Here is a 19,137-nt window from a genome sequence, read left to right on the forward strand (position 1 = left end):
CCAATTTTCTTTTCTTCCTTACATCGTTTATTCTAATATCTATATTGGAATCCAGATTTTCATTATTTTCTAAATTAACTACAATAGCCGTTTCTACCGCATTTGTTAAAAATTCTGGAACTTGACTAGATTCACGAGATGAATTTTGAACATGAGATGAACTTGATTCGGGCAACATTATTGAAGAGTCCACATTTATATTATTATTTTGTATTATATATGGTTCTGTAGATAGCCCAGCCTCTTGATTTTTGAACAGAACCTCTAAGTCTTCCTCCGAATTAACATCAGTCAGAACTTCTTGGGGTAGAGAGCTTTTTAAACCAACTTTCAACTTTGTGCCGAACATGGCTTCATATGGACTACAACCTATACCAATGTGATGAGCTCTATTTTTCATTAGTTGAACAAAACGTAAGCCTTCAGACCATTTGTTTGTATTGTTGTCTTCTAACCACGAACTAAGCATATTCTCTACGTCTTGATTGGCCCTTTCTATAGATCCTTGACTCTGAGAATGCCTGGGTTTGCCATGTACCATTTTTAACTCGGGCCACATGCTACACAGCTCTTTGATAATATGGTTAGCGAATTCTCTGCCATTATCACTATGAAGCACACTCGGCGCCCCAAATATTGTGAAAATATCCAAAAGTACATGCGATACTTCTTCTGCTCTTTTACTTGTAAGAGGTCGAAGTTGGACAAATTTGGTAAGATGGTCTTGATAAACAAGCACAAATTTATAACAGCCATCGGCTTGTGACTGCATATCGATTAAATCGACTTGGCATCTTGAATTCATTTCCTTGCTCAATATTGGTTTCACCACCAAGCCTTTCTTTGGAACATTATGTTTTTTCTGACAGGTCATGCATAAATTTAAATAGATAACAATCACCTCCCTTGTAATATTTTTAAATTTAGAATGTACTTCCTTCTCCATTCGGTTTCTACCACCATGCCCGATAGTAATATGAAGATCGCGCAATGTATCAAATATTTCTTCTGTATGGACGTAGTATTTAATTACGTTATCTTCTTTCACAGGAACAATCAATTTTTCTACTTCTCTAATCGTCATAACGTCGAATCTTCGTAAGCGCTGATAATCACTCGGCGTTTTATTTGTCTGTTTACTTTTAGAGTTTTTTACCTTCTGTATCATTTCCATGTAGGCTGTTTTTGTGAAAATTTGTGAATTTTGACTTTTTACTGAAACTAATTCAGTTAACCGATTGTTAAATCGATTTTTCATATCACTTAATGGTTCTTCTTTTTCCATAGTTCACTATGCAATACTTTATAAACAAAGAATTAACAAAGAAATGTCACAAACAAACCACTTGTCGTATATACCATTACTAACATTCAACTGCAATATGATTTATAAATAATGGCCGACGCGCTTCGGTGACTGTAACCTTGGATACAGCGCGTTGATTGGCTGCTGAAGATCGCATGATTTACTAAGAACGCCGATTTATCACATTGCCCGGCCATAGTATAGCATTTTTCATAATGACCAGACAATATGATAAATTGTAAAAAGTTATCAAATTGACCGCTGAAGTTAGTCATTATTAATAATGACCGGGCATTATACATAATGGCTAACATAATCACTTTGTCCATAACATATACACAAGTCAAGAAACTTGTGAAGTCGTAACGATTAAGTTCATTTAAGATACTAATTAGGGGGTGATTTTCTCGATTTTTTTACCAATACCAAAAGGGACTAACTTTATTTTGAGCGTAACTTGTTTAATTTTGATGCTAGAATTTTTTTTTTATAAAACAAAAATGAAGCTTTTTTTAAAAACTTTAAATAAGTTGTAATGAGTTTTCCCCGAAATGTGCTTCATTTTTGGTTATTTCACGTTAAAGTATTCCATTTGGAATTTGACGAATATGAACCTATTTTTCAATAGCTATAACTCTGCTTCTACTAGGTGTAGAGACGTGATATACACCATTTTTTTTAAATTTTTACAGGCTATATTTTTGCTAAGAATGTTTTTTCGACAAAATACTTACTATTGTGAGTTATTTGCGAAAAACCGTCTAAAAGCGTGGTTATTTTGTTGAAAAAATGAACAAATTCACTGCCAAATAACTCGAAAAGTATTGACTTAGTGAAAAAACTCTGTAGAACAAAAGTTACTTAAAATTAGCCAGTTTATCCATTTCCTGACTTTCTTTGGACGAATATTTTTTCACCCCCCAAGAGGGGGTGAAAACCACCTCCAGGTTAAAAGCACATAAGCACTTTGACTTATTAGCTATGTGTTTGCCAAATTTCATGTCAATCCAAGCGGTTCTTTAAAATTTAGAGGTTTTGCAATATTTTACCGTTAAAGAACGGACTACATGTAATAATAATTATTGTTACATGTACTTGCACTAGACAATTTTCTTTGTGACACGGTGACAGAAAAATACAGCGTGTTTTATATGTTCGTTTATTGGTATTCTTTCATTTTTCCGACTGTATGTAAACTCAATAACGACTGAGTTATTGATTTTCGAAGAAGCTCGAAATGGAGAACCTTTACTCTCAAATAACTCGAATGCGGTGTAATTTTTTGGGATACTTAAGAGAGACATCTTTTAAAGTTCACTAAAAACCCTTTCAAATGAGCTCTGATAAAAGTTTTTTTGCATAAGAACTGACTGGCTATGACGAAAATAAATTCGCTCCCTCGTTTTTTTTTTGAAATGTAACAATTATTAAACCCTTGTCTTACACTCTTAATAGAAATGTATAGCTTCCCACTTTAAATTAACTTTGTTTAAGTATACCTAATTGATACAATCCATGTGATTTGACCGGTTTGGAATGGTTAGTTTATAAAAAATAGTAGTTGATTAAATTGAAAATGACATTTTTATAATTAAAAAAGTGCATTGTTCTTTAATAAACCTAAAAGTGTTAATGACACAAAACAAAAAAAAAACAAAAATATTTAGTAAAAAAATTCTACAATTAATATTTGAAACATTTTTTCATATTATGAATACTTTTAGATTTATTTAAGAAAAATGCACGTCTGTTTTAAAAGTATAAAAATGTCATTTTCGATTTAATCAACTATTTTTTCTAAACTAAGCATTTCAAATTGGCGAAAATCACATGGATCGTATCAATTATATCTAAATAAAGTTAATTTCAAGTGGGAAGCTATTCATTTCTATTAGAATTTTAATGACGAGGGTTTGATTGTTACATTTCAAAAAAAAATGCAGGTAGCAACTTTATTTTCGTCATAAGTCAGTCAACAAAATGCACAAAATTTTTATCGAGCTCATTTGAAAGGTTTTTTAATGACCTTTAAAATATGTCTCCCTAAGGTTTTCCAAAAAATTGCACCACATTCGAGTTATTTGAGATTGACGGTTCTCAATTTCCAATCCTTTAAGGAGCAATAACTTAGTTGTTATTGGGTTTACATAGGTCTTTTCGACGAGAATATCTTTACTTTCTTATTAGCTACAATTTTATTTTAATCTTCTTCTTCTTCTACGGCACTACAGCCCAAATTGAGCCTTGGCCTCCTTTATTTTTTGCCTCCACCCTTACCTGTCTGTGGCTGCTCTTCTCCATACACGGACTCCTAAAAGGGCTTGTGCGTCGCTGTTTACTGTGTCTTCCCAGCGCTTTCGTGGCTTCCCAACCGGTCTCTTTCCTTGCATTCTAGCATTCAGTGCTCGTTTTGGTAGCCTATCCTCTCCCATTCTTATCACATGTCCGGCCCATTGCAATCTTTGTAATCTAATGAAGTCTGACAGGGGCGTTTCCTTATAAAGTTGATAAAGCTCGTTGTTGTATCGACTTCTGAAGATTCCGTTTTCCCTCACAGGTCCTAGTATTCTCCTAAGTACTTTCCTTTCGAATGTGTCGAGTTTGTTTTTGGACGTTTCTTTCAGCACCCAGACTTCACTGCCATAGCATGTTATTGGTCGAATTAAGGTTTTATAGATTCTCATCTTTGTATTTCGGTGGACACTTTTTGACCGAAATATATGGGAGAGGGCAAAATAAGCTCTGTTTGCCTGCGTTATTCTCTTCCGTATTTCTCCATCTTCTGATCCGTCGGCATATATTTCTACTCCCAGGTATGTAAACTTTTCAACCGTTTCAATGTCATCTTCATGTATAATGTTTTCTGGGACTATATTTCTTCTCGTCTGAGTCATTATTTTTGTTTTTTCTGTGTTAATTTCCAGACCTAGCATTTTTGTTTGTGTTTTTAACTCTGCATATGTTTCCTGTGCTCCTGTTGATGTTCTACTCATAATATTAATATCATCAGCATAAGCGGCCAGTTGAACCGTTCGGTTGGTCAGTAGATTTCCTCGTCCAGTTTGCATTTGCCTAACCGCATACTCCAGTGCCAGGTTAAACAATGTTGGGGCCAGCCCATCTCCCTGTTTTAGTCCCTGCGAAATGTTAAAAAAGTCTGTCCGGTGGTTTTGTATTCGTACACATGCCTGAGTTTCATCCATTGTGGCTTTAATGAGTCTTATTAACTTGTGTGGTATTGCCAATTCAGCCAATATATAGTATAGTTTGTTCCTTTTGACTGAGTCGTATGCCTGTTTGAAGTCTACAAACACGTTGTGAACATCAATATCGTGTTCCCATGCTTTGCTCAAGATCTGTTTTACTGTGAATATTTGATCCAGTGTCGATCTTCCCCGTCGGAAGCCCGTCTGATACTCTCCAATAATATTTTCTGCTAGTGGTTGGAGCCGCTGGTTTATAATATACGTGAGGACTTTATATGCTGTACATAGTAGTTTATTTTAATCACTTTTTCTAAAAAATTAAAATTTTTGAAGTTATTCATGAAAAACGGTTATAAAACGTGAGTTTTTTTCAATAAAAAATGCATAGTTTCAATCGCTAATAACTTGGAAAGTATCAACTTTGCAAAAAATATTATTGAACAAAATTTACTTAGAATTGGTCAATATATCGACTTCCATAGTTATTTTGATTGAAAAAAATTTTCACCCTCTAGATGGGGCTGTTTTCCCTCCAGGGCAAAAGCCCGCTACGACGTAGGGTAGATTTTGACAAAGGTTATAAATACTATAAAAATCCAAATTTTCAAGGAAATCCTTTGATTCTCAAAATTCCACGAGAAAATGCTGAACCAAATGTTTAAACATTTTTTATATCACTTTTTCATTTTTTTGTAGATGTCCTTTCAACTATACTATCATTGGCTTATGTGTTCACCAAGAGCGATAACGACAACAGATCTAATCAACTGAATCCCAACAATCCAGTTTATTGGTTATCTAGAGGTCAAACCAGACCCTAAGACATGGTGGCAGTCCCAATGACCAATTCAGAGTAAAGATGGAAACAATACTACACAAAATCTCATCACCAAATTTTTTCATTGTTTTTTAAATTTTTTTTTAATTGTAATATGTAAGATAGAGCTATAACATGACATTTTACAAAATATCCTTTTTATGGGGCTAGTGGTTTAATTTTTTCACCTTTAACCAATGGTGAGATCCAATAAAATATGTTTATTAAACCTTTATGAAATTAATCTATTTATTTGCTTATTTTTGAAATTCTTCTAATAATGTAAAAGGAATCATAAACAAGATTTTGACATACAGTGGTAGCTAAATAAGTGGACAAATATACAGTGTGTCCTTATGGACACTCTGCATATTTTTACATTTTTTATTTAGCTCACATTGTGTATATCAAAACCAGAAATTTTTGACATTCATTACAATCGGCATTTGTGCATTCTATGCTATATCTATATATAATCAACATTTTTTAAGCATTCGTTAGGGAAATAATCCATTAGTTAAATGTAGAATAAACCATGCAGTCCCAATGAAATATGCAAAAATAATCCAGTGTGTTAAGTATTTTGAAGCTATTTTCTTGTGGCATTTTAATAGTTACTATTTTTAAACTGTTATTTTGACACACAATGAAATCTAAATAAATGCAAAAATATAGTGTGTCGTCCCTTGTGACGTAACTAAGGACACAGTGTATATTTTTGCATTTATTTATATTTCATTGTATGCCAAAATAATGGTTTACTATTTTGCCACACTATGAAATATAAATAAATGCAAAAATATACAGTGTGTCCCCAGATATGACGAAATTATGGATACACTGTATATTTTTGCATTTATTTATATTTCATTGTGTGTCAAAATAGTAAACCACTCTTTTGACATACAATGAAATATAAATAATTGCAAAAATATACAGTGTGTCCCCAGTTGTGACCAAATGATGGACACACTGTATATTTTTGCATTTATTTATATTTCATTGTATTCCAAAATAATGGTTTACTATTTTGCCACACAATGAAATATAAATAAATGCAAAAATATACAGTGTGTCCCCAGATATGACGAAATTATGGATACATTGTATATTTTTGCATTTATTTATATTTCATTGTGTGTCAAAATAGTAAACCACTCTTTTAACATACAATGAAATATAAATAATTGCAAAAATATACAGTGTGTTCCCAGTTGGACCAAATGATGGACACACTGTATATTTTTGCATTTATTTATATTTCATTGTGTGGCAAAATAGTAAACCATTATTTTGGCATACAATGAAATATAAATAAATGCAAAAATATACAGTGTGTCCATCGTTTGGTCACAACTGGGGATACACTGTATATTTTTGCATTTATTTATATTTCATTGTGTGTCAAAATAGTAAACCACTCTTTTAACATACAATGAAATATATAATTGCAAAAATATACACTGTGTCCCCAGTTGTGACCAAATGATGGACACACTGTATATTTTTGCATTTATTTGTATTTCATTGTATGCCAAAATAATGATTTACTATTTTGCCACACAATGAAATATAAATAAATGCAAAAATATACAGTTTGTCCCCAGATATGACGAAATTATGGATACACTGTATATTTTTGCATTTATTTATATTTCACTGTATGTTAAAATAATGGTTTACTATTTTGGCATAAAATGAACTATAAGTAAATGCAAAAATATACAGTGTGTCCCCAGTAGTAACGAATTTATGGACACACTGTATATTTTTGCACTTTTATATTTTATTGTATGCCAAAATAATAAACCACTCTTTTGTCATACAATGAAATATAAATAAATGCAAAAATATACAGTGTGTCCCCAGTTGTTAAGAAATTTGGACACACTGTATATTTTTGCATTTATTTATATTTCATTGTGTGTCAAAATAATGGTTTACTATTTTGCCACACAATGAAATATAAATAAATGCAAAAATATACAGTGTGTCACCAGTTGCAACGAAATTATGGACACACTGTATATTTTGCATTTATTTATATTTCATTGTGTGCCAAAAAGTAAACCACTCTTTTGGCACACAATGAAATATAAATAAATGCAAAAATATACAGTGTGTCCCCAGTTGTGACGAAATTTGGACACACTGTATATTTTTGCATTTATTTATATTTTATTGTATGCCAAAATAATGGTTTACTATTTTGCCACACAATGAAATATAAATAAATGCAAAAATTTACGCCGGTTATCACGCAATTATGGATACATACAGTTTTGCATATATTTATTTAGATTTCATTGTATGCAAAAATAGCTATTATTTCCTAGAATAATAGAATGATTCATAAATTTGATTGAACTAATAATAATTGTATACTCTGTGTTAACATGTTTACCTGTAATTGATTAATATAATCAGTAAATAAAAGCAGCCTTAAACAAGGAGTGTTTATTTTTTGTTAGATTATTCCACATATCTTGGTATAAATTACATAAAAAAATAATAATACCTATATTAGCACTTCGAGCCAACCAGGCTCATTGCTTGATTTACAATCTTCCTTCTTTGCTCTTCGCGTTTTCTTTCCAATAGGGAACTTGCATAAAATTTTAAATTCGGAAAATATGTTATAGCTAAATCACAACAGAACATAATTTAAAACATGTATCAAAGATAAAAAAAGTTGTTTTTGTGTTCCGTTTGGCCCCTAAAGACGATTCTAAATTCAAATTATTGCAGCTAGCCCGAAACGTGTCGTGACGTCATATGGTTGTGTGTTTACATTCTGCACCAACAAAGTAAACAAAAGTGTACATATATAATTTTAAATTAGACAGTATACCCAAGTAGCAATTTGTCGACGCGACAACGTTGTCTACTGCGTGGCAACGTTTTCTTACAACGTTGTTATTGCCTAAAAGACGACCCTATTCTGCACTGATTTGGTGGACGATTTTTGAGTTGTCTTGACGTTGCCTAGGCAACCTCCTGTTTAAGCAACATCGTTTCGTAACCGTTTATAAGACAACTGAAGCGACTATAAAAAGCACCTGCGCGTGCAATGGTTGCTCAAGGAGTCGGACTAGTTATGTTTTTTTACCTATATTTTTGTATGGTGAATGCGAAAACCAAAAAGTAAACTGTTTTGACATCGTATTGGGTATTTAAATTTATATGATATAGATACATAAAGGACTTATTACCTGATGTGAAATTTATAAACGCATCTCAGATTACCGTCAAATATGGATATTTCACCTTTAAAAAACACACACGCTGCTTTTTTATGACATTTTTGACAAAAATATGCAAATTTAAAAAATCAAATTTTAATATAAAAGTCAAAATTTATGTTAAAGATGTTCTGTATAAATTTAATGTATTGATGGTGCTTTTAAAGTTATCAGAAAATGCCTGCATTTTTTATATTCTGTGTTTTCATTTTCTTTATATCCCAAAAATCTCAAGTAAAACCAAAATGGCGCATTAAATAATATTACCAATATTACTAAAAAAATACCTAATTACCAACCTTAGACGGATAAGACAACTTAGAAGTCCAATCGCCAACCAAACCCGGCCGCGCCGACTATCAAAACCATTTTAGAACGCACCCTCTTATTGGGTGACAGAGGTCATGTGACCAGTGTCAAAAGTGTATCATTCTCATTTCAGGGACTTTCGGTCCTCGGTAATAACGTAATCTTTCTTTGTGCGTTTAAATTTTTCAAAAATACTTATTAGTTTTCTAAGGATTCGCAAAAAACGAAAACATTTAAAATACATTGAACATTTTAACAGACGACATTTTGCGCCTATCCCCTTAAGTTAGCTGCTGTTTTTATTATAAAAAATCCCAAATATATCCCAAAAATACTTAAGTATATTTTAGTTTTTGATTTAGTAGATTTTAGCTAAAAAATGATAATTACCAGTTGGTGGTTTGGAATATAATTAGGTTTCCAATTTTGTGTTGAATTGCTCTTGGGACATTTAGAACGGATGTATATTACTGTATATTTACATGGCCTAAAAAGAATTACTGATTTTGTGAAAACAAAACTACTGAAAGAGTTAAAACTGACCTGGCAACCCTGTCTACCAAAGCAGATACAAAGATGGTTATCAAATCTCAAATCTACTGATAAAACAATGGAATGGAAACCAGCTATTAAAAAAACAAATAAACAGGTTGTTAAATAAATCGAAAATTTCCATCAAAATAAAATATATAATAATTAGTTTAGCATTATAACATTTTTAAGTCGTTGCGATTGTTGAAAAAACTGAAGTGTGATATGTAGTTGTCAAAATGGTAATAAATTAGTTGCCCGTATAACTACAGGTTGTAACATCGTAATGTCAGTCGGGGTAGGGGACGTTGGCCGAAACAACTGAAAATGCTCTCGGGCAACGTTGTAGGACAGTGCATTTGTTTGTACTGACAACCAATGCGTCGAAAAATTGCTACTTGGGTAAACGCCAGTAGAAAATAAGTTTGATCGTTTGAACTATTTTAAAAAGATAGAAAACTTGTACTTTTACAAAATGGCACTAAACAACACTTATAGTATTTTTTTATTTTCCATAGTAAACCTTCTTTCCTTTCCTTCAAAAACTGTATCAAACTCCAACCTCAACAAACTGGTATTTACAATGACATACGATAAATGTCATTAGAATATACATTTTTCACTTATTCCGCGACGATAAGCTGGTAAAATACCCAAGTAGGTGGATGCCAATAAACTAAAGAAGAATAATGTGCCTAAATATAACAATAAAGTTCAAGTATGTGACGTCACGGGTCGTTTGAACTATTTTAACACGCAGAAGGTTTTAAATTTTTACTTAAGTTATTCTGAGTTTTTGTAGCGTGAAATTTTGAAAATCTCATTTTTAAACAAAACTGAACATTATTATGTAATAAAAAAATGTGCAAGTCCCTATTACTTACATTGAGATACCTCAGGTCGTCATTAAATTCGTGACTCCATCTGGTCCTAGGCCTTCCTTTATAGTACGGTGTGGTATAATGGACCTTGATAGTCGTGACGTCAAATCAATATTGGCTACTCTGAAATGGTTTCCAAACAAAACAAATTCACACATGGTGTTTGTTTTGGTTTTTATAATTGGAATATATTGCTTGTAGGTTGTTTAACTTTTACAAAATGGTAATGTGTTGGGTACCCGTGATTGTAATCAATGCTCATAGTATATTTCCCACCACATTTCCAAATAGAACTGGTTAAAAACCTGAAGAAACAGTAAGTACTATGTAGTGTGTAAATCCTTGATTTTGTGTAAGGACATTTATAGAATTAAAAGCAATATGATTGATATGATTAACAAAGATTGTGTCTTTAGAAAAAATGTGCAGATGATTGTTAAAACAAAATAAAAGTAAAAATGATTACACAAATCACGTGTATAATGAATTGACAGTAACTTTGTTTGGTATTTTTATATCAATATTTGGAAACCTTTTTGACGTCACACTATCACGGTCCATTAGACCCAAGCTCGTCTAATTTAAAGTTCTACGTCAAATTTAAAACAAGAAAGGTTCGCTGCATAATTGCTCTAAAATCAATGGTTCCGAAGTTACGAAGGGTGTAAAAATGGATGCTTTCCGTATTTTTTTTTTTTCAAATTAGGTATATTTATTATTACTGAGGAAACTAATTTTCTTTAACAGGATTGTGTTTTGTACATAGTACGTTAGTGCCGATAGTATGTTAGTGATAATCCTTTGAAGGAACGTCAACCTCACCACCTTCTCAATAGGGGCCTATTTTTTATGGGAAGAAAGGCTTCCACAGACCTATGTCATATTTTTAAATCTGTGGTACAGAGAAACCCACTTTGATCTTTCTATGGACAATATGTCGCATTTATATCTTTCCAACAGTAAATTCCAACAAAATAATTTTAAATATCCAAAATATTTCTTACGTAATAATGATGATTATATTGTAATGTGTTTCCAGTAAACTTATTAATAAGTTCAAGTAAACTTATTCATCAGTTCAGGTAAACCATTATTCATCAGTTTCAGTCCTCTTCAAATACAACATCGTCTTCTTCTATATCTTCGTCTATGATGGTTCTGTCCCTATTATCACATCCTAGGCCTGAACAATTGCTGCATAAGCTTGAGAAGTTTAGTCCACTCTTTCTACACTCACAGTTACGGATGCATTTGTCTTTGCAAGTACACATTATCAGGGAAAGTAATTCCTCAGGAGTTGCAGCGCGCACTGTTGTAATTGGTGTCAGGTGCGGGAGCACGCCAAATGGAATTCTATTTAGTGACGTCACGTTGCCTAGCAACCGTCGATTCTCCCACTATGAAATTCTATTTTGTGACGTCACATCTATTTGGCGTGCTCCCACACCTAGGCCCAGGGGTGAGAGCACGCAAAATAGAATTCTATTTTGCTGACGTCACAAAATCGAATTTCACAATGGGAGAATCGACGGTTGATAGGCAACGTGACGTCACTGAAATAGAATTATATTTGGCGTGCTCTCACCCCTGTGCCCAGAGCACGCCAAATAGAATTCTATTTTGCTGACGTCACAAAATAGAATTTCATAATGGGAGAATCGACGGTTGTTACGCAACGTGACGCCACTAAAATAGAATTCTATTTGGCGTGCTCCCGCACCTGGTGTTCGTTAATCTTCTTCCAGCCCCAGCCCACTCGAGCCCATCCTTCTTCTCATTCAGCCATCGTTGCTATACCTGGTGGTAGGTTCTGAACGAATACTGGCTGGAAGCTCCTGAAGTGGAGGGTAGTGCTAGTGCAGCTAACTTGAGCAAAGAATGTAAATAGGTTGCTTTGCAATAGCCTTCAACTAAGACTGGCAGCGAAAACAATCTAGATCTTCCATGTTTCTGGCATCAAATACTGCAAGAAGGAAATGCTTTCCGGCGTCAGCTACTGCACTAGGGTCAGCTGTGGCCGTTGAAGACTAAATAGAAGTTTTCTACGAAAAGCGTCGTTGGCTTGCACAGTCCTATACGGTGTAATTTTCCGCTTCTTCTAGATAGCGGATGCCGTGTTACATTCTGTAAAGGCGTATAAAGAAATCCTTTATATTCCCAATGCCTAGTTGAATGTAAGCAATGTGTAGACTTTTTACTGCTGATTGCCTTTCTTTGGTATGACTATTTTCAATTTTTCTCTGATGGTACGTGGACCGTCAACAAAACTAATAGCTCCGTGTCATCACCAATCATGATTCAATGTCTTTCTTAGCTTCGTCAATAGCTGTTAAAACTATTAATAAAGCAGCGTTAATAAACTATAAAAATATTTTTTTATATTAATATTACCTACAATAAAAATTACGTATTTAATAACAAACATTGTATTTAATAAATTCATATATGTAGGTACAATATTAGTGAACCATTATCTACTTCACATTTCACATTAGAATCATATTACATACAAGTCACTGCTATGGAATACCTCTGGATTTTTTGTAAGCGTCATTGTTGGGATTCAGCTGATTGGATCGATTATCTATATCGCTTTTTGTATATGGATAACGAGGAGTAGGTGGAATATCTAAAAATAATGTCAGGGGTTAATCAAATTATGTAAAAATAAATAAATGTCTACAAATGATTAAAAAAACAAGAATTAATATGTTCAAGTCAATATATAGGCCTGTATTAACCTTTGGTTTTGAGTCGTAAGTTCTAACAGAACGACAAAAGAGTAAATACAGGCAGTGGTTATGAAATACTTACCCTAGACGAGTTCGAGGGGTTACCAAAAGAGAGAGACTACGGAACACTCAATTAAGAGAAGACTTGGAAATAGAGTTAACCTTAGAATATAATTATAGAAAGAAGGCAAACATGGAGATTTATTGGCTACATGCTAAGAATAGATCAAGATAACATAACTAAACATGAAATACAGGGATGAGACCAGACGAAGCTAGGACACATGATTCCCGGACAAAAAATCCCCACAAATAATCGCTACAAATAATCCGCGGACAAGAAATCCCACAAAAAATCCCGGACAAATAATCCCCACAAATTTTTTTGGACAAAATATCCCCACAAAAAATCCCGGACAAAAAATCCCCAAGAAAAATTTGCTGCCGAATAGTTCTCTAAAAGATTTCCCGTGAATGTAATCGACGTAAATGTTTCATGGTTTATGTCAAAAATGACTACCCCTTAAAACCTACCAAATTTCAGTTGCATATCTCAACCAGTTTTAGAACAATAAATAAATCGTCAGTTTGTAAGAAAAAAAAAATGTGTGTGTGTGTGTGTGTGTGTGTGTGTGTGTGTGTGTGTGTGTGTGTGTGTGTGTGTGTGTGTGTGTGTGTGTGTGTGTGTGTGTGTGTGTGTGTGTGTGTGTGTGTGTGTGTGTGTGTGTGTGTGTGTGTGTGTGTGTGTGTGTGTGTGTGTGTGTGTGTGTGTGTGTGTGTGTGTGTGTGTGTGTGTGTGTGTGTGTGTGTGTGTGTGTGTGTGTGTGTGTGTGTGTGTGTGTGTGTGTGTGTGTGTGTGTGTGTGTGTGTGTGTGTGTGTGTGTGTGTGTGTGTGTGTGTGTGTGTGTGTGTGTGTGTGTGTGTGTGTGTGTGTGTGTGTGTGTGTGTGTGTGTGTGTGTGTGTGTGTGTGTGTGTGTGTGTGTGTGTGTGTGTGTGTGTGTGTGTGTGTGTGTGTGTGTGTGTGTGTGTGTGTGTGTGTGTGTGTGTGTGTGTGTGTGTGTGTGTGTGTGTGTGTGTGTGTGTGTGTGTGTGTGTGTGTGTGTGTGTGTGTGTGTGTGTGTGTGTGTGTGTGTGTGTGTGTGTGTGTGTGTGTGTGTGTGTGTGTGTGTGTGTGTGTGTGTGTGTGTGTGTGTGTGTGTGTGTGTGTGTGTGTGTGTGTGTGTGTGTGTGTGTGTGTGTGTGTGTGTGTGTGTGTGTGTGTGTGTGTGTGTGTGTGTGTGTGTGTGTGTGTGTGTGTGTGTGTGTGTGTGTGTGTGTGTGTGTGTGTGTGTGTGTGTGTGTGTGTGTGTGTGTGTGTGTGTGTGTGTGTGTGTGTGTGTGTGTGTGTGTGTGTGTGTGTGTGTGTGTGTGTGTGTGTGTGTGTGTGTGTGTGTGTGTGTGTGTGTGTGTGTGTGTGTGTGTGTGTGTGTGTGTGTGTGTGTGTGTGTGTGTGTGTGTGTGTGTGTGTGTGTGTGTGTGTGTGTGTGTGTGTGTGTGTGTGTGTGTGTGTGTGTGTGTGTGTGTGTGTGTGTGTGTGTGTGTGTGTGTGTGTGTGTGTGTGTGTGTGTGTGTGTGTGTGTGTGTGTGTGTGTGTGTGTGTGTGTGTGTGTGTGTGTGTGTGTGTGTGTGTGTGTGTGTGTGTGTGTGTGTGTGTGTGTGTGTGTGTGTGTGTGTGTGTGTGTGTGTGTGTGTGTGTGTGTGTGTGTGTGTGTGTGTGTGTGTGTGTGTGTGTGTGTGTGTGTGTGTGTGTGTGTGTGTGTGTGTGTGTGTGTGTGTGTGTGTGTGTGTGTGTGTGTGTGTGTGTGTGTGTGTGTGTGTGTGTGTGTGTGTGTGTGTGTGTGTGTGTGTGTGTGTGTGTGTGTGTGTGTGTGTGTGTGTGTGTGTGTGTGTGTGTGTGTGTGTGTGTGTGTGTGTGTGTGTGTGTGTGTGTGTGTGTGTGTGTGTGTGTGTGTGTGTGTGTGTGTGTGTGTGTGTGTGTGTGTGTGTGTGTGTGTGTGTGTGTGTGTGTGTGTGTGTGTGTGTGTGTGTGTGTGTGTGTGTGTGTGTGTGTGTGTGTGTGTGTGTGTGTGTGTGTGTGTGTGTGTGTGTGTGTGTGTGTGTGTGTGTGTGTGTGTGTGTGTGTGTGTGTGTGTGTGTGTGTGTGTGTGTGTGTGTGTGTGTGTGTGTGTGTGTGTGTGTGTGTGTGTGTGTGTGTGTGTGTGTGTGTGTGTGTGTGTGTGTGTGTGTGTGTGTGTGTGTGTGTGTGTGTGTGTGTGTGTGTGTGTTACATTTATTATGGCATCATGTGTGTGCATTTTACTACGTTATGGCACCTGCGAGCTTTGTGGCATCATACACGCAATGCCATAAAATTCTAAGTCGTTTTTTAGCATGTACGGCATCATATTTGTACAGATCGCGTTATTTTAAAATATTTTAATATTTTAATGTGTATGATGCCATAAGATGATATCTTTGTACATTCACACACATGTATTTGTTATGGCATCATTCCCGCTGCGTATATAGTGCTGCCCCCTACGATTAAAATAATATATGCAAGAAATATTTTGCACTCCTTTGGAATGTGATGCCATTAGGTACGAGCTATCAGAAGCGAGTGGTGTGTACTTAATTTTCGGCATTATATCGGTTTATACTTTGTTAGTTTTTTGTTGTTGTTGTTGTGGCCGTTATGAAGATAATAATTTAGTGTGTGTGATGTTATCAAGGCAATAATATGGTAAGTAAACTTCAACTATAATTTTTTAAATTATAATAACTTTTTTATTATCTTTAATATCTCATTTTTGATAACTTTTGGTTAGTTTCCTTAGAATTTGTGTGTCTTATGGGCACTCAGAACTTAATTTGCGTACTCGTCGATCGTTTGACGGCAGCGCAATTATGGTAATGGCCAATTGTATATACAAAAAAAGGATTTATTGTTAAAAAATATATACAGGGTGGCCAAACATAAACTGACCGTGTTAGTTTATTTTATTGGAAAGGTAGTTTGTGTTTAAAAACAATAATATATATTTTATGAACTTACCGTATACAAGGTAAAAAAAATAAACTGCATCACATCTGACTAAATATTAATAGCCGAATTTCTATTTAATAGAAAAATTTGAAGTAAAAACTCAGTAACAAAATCTTGTTCTATTCATGGAATTAATTTACGCGTTTGCATTTTTCAATTATGAACTGTCCTATAAGTAGGACGCTGGGCGTTAAGGTTATCATAATTGAAGGAGGTATGTATGAATGAGTTTAAAACAATAAAATATTTTAAAATAGAATAAAACCATGTTTATTTTTTATGATACTGAATAAAATAATGTTGGCATAATGTTACAGTACATTTTCCACAGTATTTTATGTATGTATGGTTTGGCTTTACAATTTTCTCCTTGACATCGTCTCTGCATTTTATGTTTTTCCATGAAGTGTCGTTTCCCATCTAATCTTACGCCCATAAAGACTTTTGCTGATGATGGACTCGGTCTTTCTATAATACTCCTTGAACTATGAGCCAATTTCAGGTAGCAAACTGCTACAGATCGACGAAAATCTAATAAAGTAATATTTGACTTATTACCTCGTTTGTAGAGAATACCACTTCTTGGCTTTGATTTTAGTGCCATATTTTTCAACAAACCGGTCGTGTTGATCCAAGTTCCATGTAGTTATGATAATTATTTTTAACATGTGTGGTTGAGAAACCAAACTTGTTCTTTTGAGCTTGCGATCCCATCTAATAGCTTGTGCTGGAGGTTCTATATTGTCAAAATTAGATGCTATAGTAACACACTCATTATCGTTCCATTTTACAAAACGTATTTTTCCATTTACATCACACTGAAAATCATATGAACCACGAGCTCCTTTACTACTAAGGGTTTTCCTATATTGTATAGAAAAGTTCAATAATCTATTTTCCCGCATGGTTCCTGTTAGTCGGTGTCAACATTTTTGTAAATTAATTAACAAATCTCTGCTGGTAAATATATTATCAAAAAACACCCAGTGATTTGTAGTTTTGGTAATTTTTAGCGATTATCTTCCAGTATAAAAGTCAAAATTTTAATACCCTACTTCTACAGAGTTCAAAATTCAATGCAATACTAAAATTTTTACATATTTTGATATCGCTAAGTACCTGCCAGCGTCCTACTTCTAGGACGGTAAAACAAAATGTATATGTAGTTAACTTTCAGCGATGTATTTTTACCAGATTTATTATTTATTCATGACTATCGAATGTAATAAACCTTACTCAACAATAATAACCCGTTGAGAGACAAAAAAGTGCCGAAATGAAATTTTTATTATTAAATGTGTAAATCTAGACGAGGTTACGAAATTTGTCCAACGTTTACATTTTTTTACTGAATGGGCGTTTGTAATATAATCAAACAAAATGTAATCAGTTTACTACATTATGAAATATACAGGGTAAATCTTAATATACTGTTATCTAGAGATTCAGTTTGTTTTACAGGTAAATGAATGCATACGAGTTTTATTTGTATTTATTAATTTCATATTTATGGTTACATTATGTTATCGATTTGCTTCGCATGCATAAAGCGCTATTCTTAATAACTTCATTTTTTTCGATTCCAGTATAAATCCGGATACCAGTCTGCCCGAGCTAAAAAAATATTCGAACTTCTAAATATACCTCGATATGAAACGCAAGGTCTTTCCAATTCGGAAAGAAACGAAGTATTACAGCGATATAACGACTTCAACAATATACAAGTAAATAGTAATGACGGCCAAATAACCCCAGATATTCAAAATGATCATTACATTACTGAAGAAAGGAGTCAATATGTGAATACATGGCTGTTAAAAAATCTTCAGGACCATCCAAGCGTAGAAAAGAAACGTTTTACCAGTACCAATTCAGACAGGTAAGCCTACTAATATCGTATCTAAGAAAGATATAAAACAACTTTTTTTTATTTAAGCATCCAAATAGTGTATTTAGCGGAAACGACTAAAGCTAGATGTCTATTATTTGAGAAAAATCTAAACAATAATTTTGCTGCAATTTCGGATCTCAAAAATTATGCCCAGTTTACATCAGAACCAGAAAATATCAGCCTACTCAACACCAACCCTAAGATCTCTGTAACAACTTCGAACGTAGAAGAATACCCCGTAATTTCGAATGTAGAAAAATGTCCTGTACTTTGGAACGTAGAAGAATATTGTGCAGTTACGAATAGTGAAATGCAGAATCTGACCACTTGTAATAATCGTTCACTGCTGTCAGAAGAAATCTCAGCTCAACGCATAAAAAGTGATGTCTCACTTAATTCGGCACAGTCAAATAGAATCTGTAAGTCAAAGGAAAATCCTATAATAACTTCAGTTGATAGCAATAATGAAAGCTTGTCTTCTCTCGATATGTCTGAAAAATTATCTGACTGTTCCGTCTTTTCTAAATCCCATAGTGAGTATCAACCATCAACTAGCTATGTATCTGACACAGAATCAGACCAATCACTTACTTTGACAGAAAAAAGTGATGAACTCTTAATATGGCCACCAATCACCGTTGATAGCAACACAACAACCTCCAAACATAATAAAAATAAAAAAAGCAGTCTTGACCACAAATCTAGCAATATGTCTTCCAAACATACTAAACCTAACGAAAATTCATCAAAACACCATAAAAGGAAAGGTAGGAAAACTGTACCGAAGTCGCAACTAGATACATCCAACGACAGTGAGGAACATGTCATAGTAGTCCGTAGTGCTAAAAAAAATAAAAGTACTGGTCAAAGAGTAAGAGATAAGGGTCACTGTTGCCTGTTTTGTGACAAAATAATGATTAATATCGCTCGTCATTATGAATTGGTGCATAAAAATGAAATTCAAGTAGCCAAGATTCTGATTATGCCTATAGGATCAACAAAACGCCGAGAAGCTTTTGCTGAATTATCGAGAACTGCAGACTTTTACCACAACTGCGAAGTACTTAATCAACAAGAGGGAGAGTTGATTTTAGTCAGGCGTCCTTCTGGAAAAGAAACGACTAGCTTAAGTTACTCTAGCTACGGACCCTGCCCGC

This window comes from Diabrotica virgifera, chromosome 9 (assembly GCF_917563875.1).
Source record: "Diabrotica virgifera virgifera chromosome 9, PGI_DIABVI_V3a".
Taxonomy (NCBI): Eukaryota; Metazoa; Arthropoda; class Insecta; order Coleoptera; family Chrysomelidae; genus Diabrotica; species Diabrotica virgifera.